Source organism: Bos grunniens, chromosome 9 (genome assembly GCF_055505025.1).
Source record: "Bos grunniens cultivar Pamir isolate PY7600 chromosome 9, Bosgru_T2T1.0, whole genome shotgun sequence".
Classification (NCBI taxonomy): domain Eukaryota; kingdom Metazoa; phylum Chordata; class Mammalia; order Artiodactyla; family Bovidae; genus Bos; species Bos grunniens.
Genome location: NC_141173.1, coordinates 45,070,875 through 45,083,359, shown reverse-complemented (window position 1 = coordinate 45,083,359; position 12,485 = coordinate 45,070,875). Strand labels below are relative to the sequence as shown.

At 39.9% G+C, this 12,485-nt stretch overlaps 1 pseudogene across 1 annotated transcript; it reads left to right on the top strand.

Annotated features, from left to right (window-relative positions):
- The first annotated feature begins 3,736 nt into the window (after positions 1–3,736).
- LOC147365908 (small ribosomal subunit protein eS25 pseudogene) lies at positions 3,737–4,186 on the top strand (annotated as a pseudogene). Its single transcript, XR_015132342.1, has one exon. The product of XR_015132342.1 is annotated as a small ribosomal subunit protein eS25 pseudogene (transcript).
- Positions 4,187–12,485: the final 8,299 nt, after the last annotated feature.

Genomic DNA, 12,485 nt, shown 5'->3' with positions numbered 1-12,485 from the left:
TTACAATCTTACTCATCCCAAAAGGAGGCATTGGTCAGCTACAGGGCAATGTGTTGGATACTTGGAGATGCAAAGATACAGTCCCCAAACCTCACAGAGCTCCCAGTCTGGTGCATAAAATCTTTACTATAGTGCTGCTGGGATCAAGGTAAGACTTTGCCATGGGTTCAAAGATAGGGCCACAGAAATCTGCACATCGCTTTAGAGTGAGAAGGTGCAGCAAAGATAGGGAAGGCTTCCTGGGAGATCGACTTTCAAATCTTATAGAAGGAGTAGGAGGTGACCTGACATTAAGGATTGAGAAGTGGAGGAAGGTGATCTCTAAAGGTGAAGACCATCTGAGTTGTGCTGTCCCATGCTCTTGCCACTAGCCACTGGTGGATATTTAAGCTAATGAAAAAAAAATTCCAGATTTTAGCCTCTCGGTCACATTAGCTACGCTTATTCCAGTAGTATTGTATCAATGTGAGAGTTGGAGCATTAAGATGGCTGAGCACAGAAGAATTGATGCCTTCCAAATATGGTGCTGAAGAATACTCTTGAGAGGCCCTTGGACAGCAAGGAGTTCAAACCAGTCAATCCTAAAGGAATCAACTCTGAATATTCATTGGAGGGCTAGTGCTGAAGCTGAAGCTCCAATACTTTTGCATCTGATGCAAAGGCCAACTCTTTGGAAAAGACCCTGATGCTGGGAAAGACTGAGGACAAGAGGTGAAAGGGGTGACAGGATGAAGTGGTGGATAGCATCGCTGACTCAATGGACATGAGTTAAGCCTACTCAGGGAGACAGTGAAGGACAGGGAAGCCTTGCATGCTGCAGTTTATGGGGTAGCAGAGTCGGACACGACTTAGCAACTGAATAACAAGAACACATTAACCACATTTGATGTTCTCAGTATCTACATGTGGTTAGTGTTTACTGTATTGGATATCATTACAGAAAGTTCTTTTGGAACTGTGGGCTCTGAATGAAGAATGAAAGCACAGAGCTAAGAGCAGATGTTGGTGGAAATAACTGCAAGGGGTTAGGTATAGCTGGAAGGCAGGGAATTCAGAGAGGGGAATCAGGTGATGAGGCAGGAGGCGCAGGCCTGCACAGGCAGACCAAGTTCCTTGGTTGATCTCAGAAAATGTAGGAGGATTGGAGTTCTGGCAAATTCTGTCTCATTATCATCCAGTTCACTGCAATGCTGGAAAGCTGCATGGCCAAAACGTTTCAACGAGCATTCTTAGTTCACTCATTGTGTTTATGAAACCATATGTCTTCTAGTAATGATGGCAACTTACCACATCATGAACGCATTACTTTTTCTTTGAAAAAAAGGAGATTGATTTTTTTTTATTTGGATATCTTATCCCTCTTTTTATTTTTTATACTGTATTTTAAAAATCAGTGTAACATTTTGTACTTACAAAAACTGGGTTTTTACAGTTTCTTGGGGCTACAACATACAGATTTTGGTAGAATCAAGTCTAGGCTGTAAAAACACACTATCAAAACATTAAGAATTTAAAATGATGATAGATAAGCTCCATCCAGCCTCACAAGCATCTTTCCTCAAACAATTAAAAGAGATCAAAGTGAGACTTTTAAAATAATATAAATTTAGAACTATATAGGATTTCATCAATCATTTAGAATTTCCTTTCCTACAATCCTTGGCTTTCTTAGCAGACCATATGAGGGCACAAGCAACTATAGTCAAACATCCATCACTTAGTTAAGTGACCTTGGTTCAATCATTTACCCTCTGCAACCTGTTTCTTCACCTGTAACAGGGTGTTTAAAATGTCTCGAGAGAGAGTGTCAGAGACTAAGTTAATATGTGCAAAGCACTTAGCATGCAAGATCACTCTACGTGTTTGTTCAGGACAGTAAGGAGATGAAGGCAGATATTGACCAGGCTCTTTACATAACCTGGTGATGCTATCAGTTTACTCCAATACCACTGGTAATAAGTTTCTTGACATGGGTTTTAAAACTCTTTGTACCAAAAATGCACACTAAAGATTATAAAGTAACCAAACCACCAAAAATAAATAACTCCTATTTATGCCACACCCCAGTGCCCAGCACCTACAAAGCTTTCCCCAAATGGATATTTATCAGTGAGATGCCCAAACTTCCTCATTCACAGTACATTTCCTCACTCAATTTTTCTCGGGGGGCCGAAATATTAAATTTATGCTTAATATTTTGGGATCAAACAGTACATTATAATATCTCATGAAGCACTCAACAAATGTTACTGTGTTTCCTAAGAAAGTTAGAATGAGCCACAACTCCCTTACAACTTCATTGCAACACCCCAGGGCCTCTCAGTACCTAGCATGGGGAACCATGGGTTCCTCATTTTACACTTTAGAAAGCACTTTCTTTCACAACTATCAGCTCACTTATCTTCACCACAAATACTGTGAGACACTATTGTAGATGAGGACACTGAGACTGCAAGACAGTGTGTTCAAAGTTTCACAGCTAGGAAGTTGCAGGTTTCCTGGATTCTGACTCCTGAGTCCTCTTCCCAACCTGTATGCTGGTCCTCCCTCTGCTAAGAATGTCAATCGTATCTTTTAATCATCTTCATTGTTTTCCAGTATCGTTTTCCACAAAATCTTAGTAGACGGAGATACACAAGAAATATTTCCAAACTCTGATACTCCTTTTCAAATTTATATTTGAATTCCTCAACTACACAAAGTGTTATTCCAAAATATTATTTTACAATAAGTGAATCTCCACCAAACTTTTTTTTTTTTTTAATTACAGCAGGTATATGTTTAGCTTCCCAGGTGGCACAGTGGTAAAAATCCACCTGCCAGTGCAGGAGATGCAACAGACTCAGGTTCAATCCCTGGGTCAAGCAGATCCCCTGGAGAAGGGAATGGCAACTCACTCCAGTATTCTTGCCTGGAAAAATTCCATGGACAGAGGAACCTGGGGGACTACAGTATACAGGGTCGCAAACAGTCGGACACAACTAAGCAACTAAGCACACATGCGTGTATGTGTGTGTCAGGAATACAGTAAAATCCAGCTTTCAGATGAGACAGCAGAAAAGCTGTCTTGCAAATTAGAGAATGAAAATAAAAAAAATAAGAACTAACAGTCATCAACAGATTAACATGTGCCAGACACCTTACTAAATGATTTACAAAAATGAAACCTTTCTAATAACTCTGTGGTGTAGATATGATTATCATACTTATTTTTAAAGGTGAGAGACTTGATGATCAGAAGCCATAACTTAATCAATATACAACTGAAAAAGATCTGGAATAGAATAATCTTGAAAACAGCTAGAGGACACACACAACCTGATTTCAAGATATACTATAAGTTATAGTAATCAAGATAGTGTGGTACTGGCCAAATATAAACATATAGATGAATGGAACAGGATTGAGTCCTTAAGTAGATCTACATAGAGGATCAGTTCACTTTCAACAAAGGTACCAAGGCAACTGCACAGAAAAGCTTAGCCTTTTGAACAAATGGTAATAGAACATCCACATGCCAAAAAAAAAAAAAGAACTCTAACCCACACCTAGCACCACAGACAAAAATTAAACTCATGAGAGATCATAAACTTAAAAATCTAAAAACTATTAAACTCCTAGAAAAAAATAGGATACATCTTCTGTGACTTTGGGACCCACAATGATTTCTAACAAGAAACACAAAAAGAATGATTCATAAAAGGAAATCAATAAATTGGACTTCATCGATGTTTAAAAGACACTGTTTCCTCTTTGTCCAACATCTTAGCGAGGCTGCAGTGGTTGCAGCTGCTCTCCGGGCTTCGCTATGCCGCCCAAGGACGACAAGAAGAAGAAAGATGCCAGAAAGTCGGCCAAGAAAGACAAAGATCCAGTGAACAAATCTGGGGGCAAGGCCAAAAAGAAGAAGTGGTCCAAAGGCAGAGTTCGGGACAAACTCAATAACCTAGTCTTGTTTGACAAAGCAACATATGACAAACTCTGTAAAGAAGTTCCCAACTATACGCTTATAACTTCGGCTGTCGTCTCTGAGAGACTGAAGATTCGTGGTTCCCTGGCCAGAGCAGCCCTTCAGGAACTCCTTAGAAAAGGACTTATTAAACTGGTTTCAAAGCACAGAGCTCAAGTGATTTACACCAGAAACACCAAGGGTGGAGATGCCCCAGCTGCTGGTGAAGATTCGTGAACCTGGGGCTCCTATACGAAGTACACATCCCCTTCACAAGGGTCTGTAGTTCTGATTTGATTTTTTTTTTCTTTTTTTAAACAGGTCCCACCAGCTGTACATTTTGAAAAATAAAACTTTATTAAATCAAAGTAAAATAAAATAAAAGACACTGTTTGAAAAAGTAAAGCACAAGCCACAGACAGGATGAAAATACCTGCAATGCACTTCTGCTAATGAACCTGAATCTAGAATTTGTAAAGAATTCCCAGAACTCCCTCCTCCCTCCCTGTACTTGGGATGGGGAACACGTGTATACCTGTGGCGGATTCATGTTGATGTATGGCAAAACCAGGAGAAGGCAATGGCACCCCACTCCAGTACTCTTGCCTGGAAAATCCCATGGAGGGAGGAGCCTGGTGGGCTCCAGTCCATGGGGTCGCTAAGAGTAGGACACAACTGAGCGACTTCACTTTCACTTTTCACTTTCATGCACTGGAGAAGGAAATGGCAACCCACTCCAGTATTCTTGCCTGGAGAATCCCGGGGACAGAGGAGCCTCGTGGGCTGCCATCTATGGGGTCGCACAGAGTCGGACACAACTGAAGTGCCTTAGCAGCAGCAGCAGCATGGCAAAACCAATACAATATTGTAAAGTAATTAACCTCCAATTAAAATAAATAAATAAATAAAAAAAAGATAATCAGACTCAGTAGGCAGAGCTTAAGGAAAACAAATATAGTTTCTAGTCTTATTGTGACATATAGGAAAGAAGCAGGGAAAAATAATAAACTAAATTAGTGTTTCAATAAGAGAAAATAATATGCCTCTGGAATCAATAATCCAGCTTATTTTATTCATACTTCTTTTTTGTATATTTTTTAAGTTATGATAGTCCTTAACTGCATGAGTCAAAACTTTCTATATGAATTGCAAAGTTTTTATAATGAAAAATGATGTTTTTAATCAATAAAAATGATGTTTTTTTAATTGAAAAAAAAAAAAAAGAATTCCCAGAACTCAATAATAAGAAAACAAACAACCAATGTTTCAAATGGGCACAACATTTGAACAGTTTATCAAAGAAAACATATGGATGGAGGATAAGCACAAAAAGTGTTCAAAATCCTTTATCATTAGGGAAATGAAAATTAAAACCACAATGAGATACCATTACACATCTATTAGAATAGCTAAACTTTGTAAAACTGAGAAAACCAAGTGCCAGTAAGGATGAAGACACAGAGCAACTAGAACTCCCTCATACATTGCTGATAGGAAGGCAAAGTGGCGCAGCCACTTTGGAAAATCGTTTGCCAGTTTCTCGTAAAGCTAAACATATACTCACCATGCATTCCCACACTCCCACTCCTATGTACTTATTCCTTAAAAGTGAAAATGTATGTCCACATAAAAACAAAGCATTATAGCAGTTTTGTTTTTTTTTTCATGATCACTGAAAAACTGTAAACAATCCAAGGTCCTTTAACTTGTAAGGGCAGAAACAAATTGTGCTGCATCCATACAATAGAATACTCTTTAGCAATAAAAGAATAAATAAATGATATATACACTACCACAGTAATTTTTCACCCTTCATTTCCCTTAGAATTGAATTTTACAAAGCACCACTGCTACCATCATATTTGTCATTGTACTAGTAAGCAGTCGCAACTTGCATTTTTATAATCACATAAATTCTAATCTTATTTACAAATAGGCTAGTCACTTGAAATGTATTTGATAAATGTTCTAGTCTCCATGATGGGATGCAGTGAATATACTCTAATGGTCAGCAACAAACACCAAACCACTTGGCTGATGGCATGGCTTAAATATTGATCTTTGCCAGTTTCTGTTTCAAAAGGTGAATCTATCTTTTTTAATTTAAATATAGTTGATTGACGATATTGTGTTAGTTTTAGATACACAGTAAAGTCATTCAGTTTTACATATTTTTTTCAGGTTATTTTCCATTACAGGTTATTACAAGATTTTGAATATAATTTCCCTTGCTATAGAGTAAATCCTTGCTGTTAATCTATTTTATGCATAGTCATTTGTATCTGTTACCCATATTTCTAATCCCCCTTTTCCCCTTTGTTAATCATAAGTTTTATTTCTATGTTTGTGTGTCTCTATATTCAGCTTCTTGAGGTTCCCAACATCATGAGTTCCCCAAAACAGGGTGACCCAAAAAAGAATTATCCACAAAAGGAGCAATAATTTTACTTTTAGATTAAGAGACTGGAATATTCTGAACAGCATGGATTATAAATCATATATTACATAATGTCATATATTACACATTTCCCTTTTCTAAAATGATCATACAGTTGAACAAGGGAAAATTTCCCTGATAAATCAATTCATTCATACGAATACTACTAAAATAACATCCAACCCCAGTCTCTCAGTGTCTGATTCCCTATTTCATTTCCAATGGCCACCAACAGAGCAAGAGAGAGCTCCTTTCCTCCTCCCAAGACCCACTCCAAACTTATTCAAGTCTCAAAGAGTCAAGATCAAATACCTCCCTAGCTCAAAAAGAGGAAGTATCCACACCCCCATCCTAAACTAAGAACTTTCACTCTGAGGTTTCATCCTCAGCCTCAGTATTAAGCCCTCTTCAGAATGACTGACAGTGGACATAACCATTCCCCTTAAGATAAGCATCTCCCTCATCTACAGGGTGCATTCTGGCCTTGAAGTCTGGAAAAGATAGCCTCTTAACAAGTGACACTGATAGATTACCCAGAGTATAGATTACACAGTTTACTAGAGTCACCTTATTAAATATCCACAAAGATAAATAATAACAGTTTGGACAATGGCAAGTTAGTAATATAGACAAATTATTGTGTGCTATCAGACTACAGTAGAAATGCAACACCAAAAAATGTTCAAACTACCACACAATTGCGCTCATTTCACATGCTAGCAAAGTAATGCTGAAAACTCTCCAAGCTAGGTTTCAACAGTGCGTTAACTGAGAACTTACAGATGTTCAAGCTTGATTTAGAAAAGGCAGAGGAACCAGAAATCAAATTGCCAACATCCGTTGGATCACGGAAAAGCAAAAGAATTCCAGAAAAACATCTACTTCTGCCTTATTGACTACGCTAAAGCCTTTGATTGTGGATCACAACAAACTGTGGAAAATTCTAATACAGATGGGAATACCAGACCACCACACCAGCCTTCTGAGAAACCTATATGCAGGTCAAGAAATAATAGTTGGAACTGGACAAGGAACAACAGACTGGTTCCAAATTGGGAAAGGAGTATGATAAGTCTGTATACTGTCACCCTGCTTATTTAACTTCTATGCAGAATACATCACATGAAATGCTGAGCTGGCCATCATCAAGATTGCCGGGAAAAATGTCAATAACTTCAGTATGCAGATGACACCACCCTTATGGCAGAAAGTGAAGAGAAACTAAAGAGCCTCTTGATGAAGGTGAAAGAAGAGAGTGAAAAAGCTGGCTTAAAACTCAGCATCCAAAAAACGAAGATCATGGTCCTATCACTTCATGGCAGATAGATGGGCAAACAATGGAAACAGTGACAGACTTTATTTTCTTGGGCTCCAAAATCACCACAGATGGTGACTGCAGCCGTGAAATGAAAAGATACTTGCTTCTTAGAAGAAAAGCTATGACCAACCTAGACAACATATTATAAAGCAGAGACATTATTTTGCCAACAAAGGTCCGTATAATCAAAGCTATGATTTTCCTAGTAGTCACGTATGAATGTGAGAGTTGGACCATAAGAAGGTTAAGCACTGAAGAATTGATGATTTTTAACTATGGTATTGGAGAAGACTCTTGAGAGTCCCTTGGACTGCAAGGAGATCCAACCAGGCAATCCTAAATGAAATCAATCCTGAATATTCATTGGGACTGATGATGAAGCTCCAGTACTTTGGCACCTGATACAAAGAGCCAACTCATTAGAAAAGACCTTGATGCTGGGAAAGATTGAAGGCAGGAGAAGGGGACAACAGAGGATGAGATGGTTGGATGGCATCACCAACTCAATGGACATGAGTTTGATCAAGCTCCAGGAGTTGGTGATGGACAGGGAAGTCTTATATGCTGTAGTCCCCGGGGTCCCAAAGAATCAAACACAACTGAGCGACTGAACAACAACGAAATCAGACTATAGTGATGGTAGGGATAGAGAGATATATTAGTGTCTTTCATGACATTTAAGGAACTTAGTAGATCTTAACATTTGTGTAAAGAAATAAGAGAATAGACCAGACCAGAGTACAATCCAAGCTTGAGTTCATAGTGAGCTCTGCTGCTTACCAGCATTGACTTTGGGGAATACAATTTTGACTCTCAGTGTCCTCATCTGTAAAGTGAGAATAATAGTTTCTACCACATAGGATTGTGAGGATTTAGAGGTTAGTATTTTTAAGGTACTTAGAGCAGTGCCTGGGACATGCTGCTACTGCTGCTAAGTTGCTTCAGTCGTGTCCGACTCTGTGCGACCCCATAGACAGCAGCCGGCCAGGCTCCTCTGTCCATGGGATTCTCCAGGCAAGAACACTGGAGTGGGTTGCCATTTCCTCCTCCAATGCATGAAAGTGAAAAGTCAAAGTGAAGTCGTTCAGTCGTGTCCGACTCCTAGCGACCCCATGGACTGCAGCCCACCAGGCTCCTGCGTCCATGGGATTTTCCAGGCAAGAGTACTGGAGTGGGGTGCCATTGTAATACATAGTGTGTGTATACTGGATTGTGATAAAAATTTTGGAAAAACTCAAAACTAAAGGAAGTAAGACATAAACGTAACATATGTAGGATATAGACAAGCAAAAAGCATGTGTGTGCTTAACATATATAGGAGATCAGATCAGTCGCTCATTGTGTCCGACTCTTTGCGACCCCATGAATGGCAGCACACAAGGCCTCCCTGTCCATCAGCAACTCCCGGAGTTCACTCAGACTCACGTCTGTTGAGTCAGTGATGCCATCCAGCCATCTCATCCTCTGTCGTCCCCTTCTCCTCTTGCCCCCAATCCCTCCCAGCATCAGAGTCTTTTCCAATGAGTCAACTCTTCACATGAGGTGGCCGAAGTACTGGAGTTTCAGCTTTATCATAATTCCTTCCAAAGAAATCCCAGGGTTGATCTCCTTCAGAATGGACTGGTTGGATCTCCTTGTAGTCCAAGGGACTCTCAAGAGTCTTCTCCAACACCACAGTTCAAAAGCATCAATTCTTCGGCACTCAGCCTTCTTCACAGTCCAACTCTCACATCCATACATGACCAGAGGAAAAACCATAGCCTTGACTAGACAAACCTTGTTGGCAAAGTAATGTCTCTGCTTTTGAATGTGCTATCTAGGTTGGTCATAAATTTCCTTCCAAGGAGTAAGCGTCTTTTAATTTCATGGCTGCAGTCACCCTCTGCAGTGATTTTGGAGCCCAGAAAAATAAAGTCTGACACTGTTTCCACTGTTTCCCCATGTATTTCCCATGAAGTGATGGGTCCAGATGCCATGATCTTCGTTTTCTGAGTGTTGAGCTTTAAGCCAACTTTTTCACTCTCCACTTTCACTTTCATCAAGAGGCTTTTTAGTTCCTCTTCACTTTCTGCCATAAGGGTGGTGTCATCTGCATATAGACAAGCAAAACGCATGCATGTGCTAGGGTGGGGGTCCTTGAGTAGGAAGCATGGAGTATAGGGGTCTGGGTTTAAGTTTCTCCTTCCACAGTCTGGGAATCATCTAACATGAAGAGTGAAGTAAGTTGTTATTTTACCTTATGTGGAATTCTTTTGCATTCAGTTCCCTTTATCAGGACTCAGAAGTTTTGACGAAAACAGATACACATTCAGAAAATAAAGTACATCTAGCAAGAAAGACTGTTGGGTAATTCAGTTTGTTAACAACAAGTGCTGTGTAATAATTGTTTGTAGGTAATCATTAAAATATATCCCCCACAGCCGTTTCTTTTTTTTTTTTTTTTTTTTACTCTTTTAAACTTTCTATTTTATATTGGATTATAGCTGATTAACAATGTTGTGATAGTTTCAGGTGCTCAGCAAAGCAACTTAGCCATATAGTTACATATCTGTTCTCCCTCAAACTCTGCTCCCATCCAGGCTGCCATGGAACACTGAGCAGACTTCTGAGTGCTACACTGTAGGTCTTTGTTGGTTATTCATTTTAAATACAGTAGCGCGCACCTGTCCTTCCCAAACTCCCTAACTATCCCTCCCTACCAGGTAACCATAAATTTGTTCCCTAAGTCTGTGATTCTGTTTCTGTTTTGTAAATAAGTTCATTTGTATCATCTCTCTTTAGATTCCACATATAAGGGATGTCATATGCTATTTCTCTTTCTCTATTCCCAACAGTCATTTATTATGGTTATTATTTTCATAATTTCCATCTTTAAAAAATCTTAAACCCACTTATTCAGCTGAGCTGAAAGCAAGTTACAGCTAGCTATTTAATCCCAAACTGAGACAAGGAGGGTGGACAGTATGATTTGAAGATCTCTGCTCCCTAAAAGTTGGAACTCAGCACACACAGGATGCCTGTGACTTCCACCAACCAGCCCAACTACATCAATATCACTCTGAATTGGTTAGGCCCATCTAACTTAGATCACTAGACAGGATTTTAACCCCATCATTTTTCTGTGAGCACTCATCCGGTGACTCCTTATTCATGATACATAACCATCCAAAGTCACCTAATCTGTTGTGATATGTGAACTTGGGATAACAAAAACAGAGGCTGGCTGGGTCCAACTGAAGTTAGTCTCAGTGCCCATGAAAGATGCATTCATCCAAATCAGTCCAAAAACAAACCTGCCAGGAAATTCTATACTGGTGATATAAAAGCATGATTCAGAATGAGAATGTAAGGAATCTGAAAAGATCATCATCAAGCAGGATGTCTTGAGATAGGTAATGTATTATTATAATCCCCATTTTATAGATGAACCAACAAAGCCAAAAGAGATTAAGCAAATTGAATCATGAAATGAATAAAGGGCGAGGGAAATGTAATGCCCACAGCCAAGCATCCCTGAGTATTCTTGGTGCTGTATTGCTTGGGGCTTTCCTCATCTTTGTTCCTATTATTTAAGAACATAGTACGTGTTACAAATCAGGTACCAGCTGTATAAATAGGCACCTAACCTGAAGGAGATGTGTGTCAATTACCTGTAGGGCTGGATGGCCTGAATTACAGTCCATGTGACAGAATCCAGTTGGCGTGATGTGAGCATACACTCACTGCAATTTCACACATAAGCTAAACAATAACAAAAAATACTTTCCTTCAGGTTGCCTGGTGATTCAGATAGAGGACATCCACCAAACTCATGGTTAGGGAAGACGAACAACAAGTTTGTCAACATTATACTTGGTGGAGAGTCAGTCACAGCTTTTCATGCAGAAGCAAGTTGTTTTGGTTTTTTTTAATGACACATTTGCATGTAGTTAGGAGGGGTGTGCCTATTCAGATCTGTGACTAGGACACCAGGAAGGTTAGCATTGGTGTGAGTCCCATGAGGCAATGACCTTAAGTACAGGTGGCTGCCATGATGTCTATTATTAGGATCAATGAGATACAGTCAGAAGCAATGTTGCAAAATGGCAAGATGGAAGGCCAGTTTCCCCTGACAAAGTGCAAAGGCATGCTATAAACACTCACATGAATAAACAGCCTTAGCAGCGACCGCAACCAGGAGAAAAATTAGAGGAGGTTTTCCACAACAAAGGAAGTATTGTTCTCCTGTGGTCACCCTTCAATTCATCCTTTGTTCCAGAAGACGCTTAGGCTCCACGATGGCACTGTGGTGTCCCAGCCAGCAGTCTCCCTGTGGGCCAAGTGTTGGGATAAACGGATTCAGAGTGAACTGTCTTTCTGAATGAAGATCCCACACCTAGTTCAATAGCAAAGTGTTCTCCAAGAAACAATGACGTCCAGTAGGCCAAGATGACAGCTGGTATGGCAGATGTGGGCAGTTGATTCTGTTCCAGAGGCTGGCACCATGTCTGACCTGGGGCAGGACAACTGCTCAGGGCTCCCATTTCCTCATCTCCACAGAGGGGCTCCCCATGCTGGCACTTGGTGATGGTTATCACCACAGACAAGCACAAAGCCCTTCCGTGAGACTTCCTTTTTCTTTTTCCAAGTCCTGGAAGCCAAAAACCTGCTTGCTAAGAGAAATCAAAAGCTGGCAAGAAAACACATATCAGTTGTGTAACAGACATGGATGATACCAGACAACTGTCTGGATTCATGTAAAGTCAGAGGGGAAATTACACTAATAGGGAATCTCGATAAAC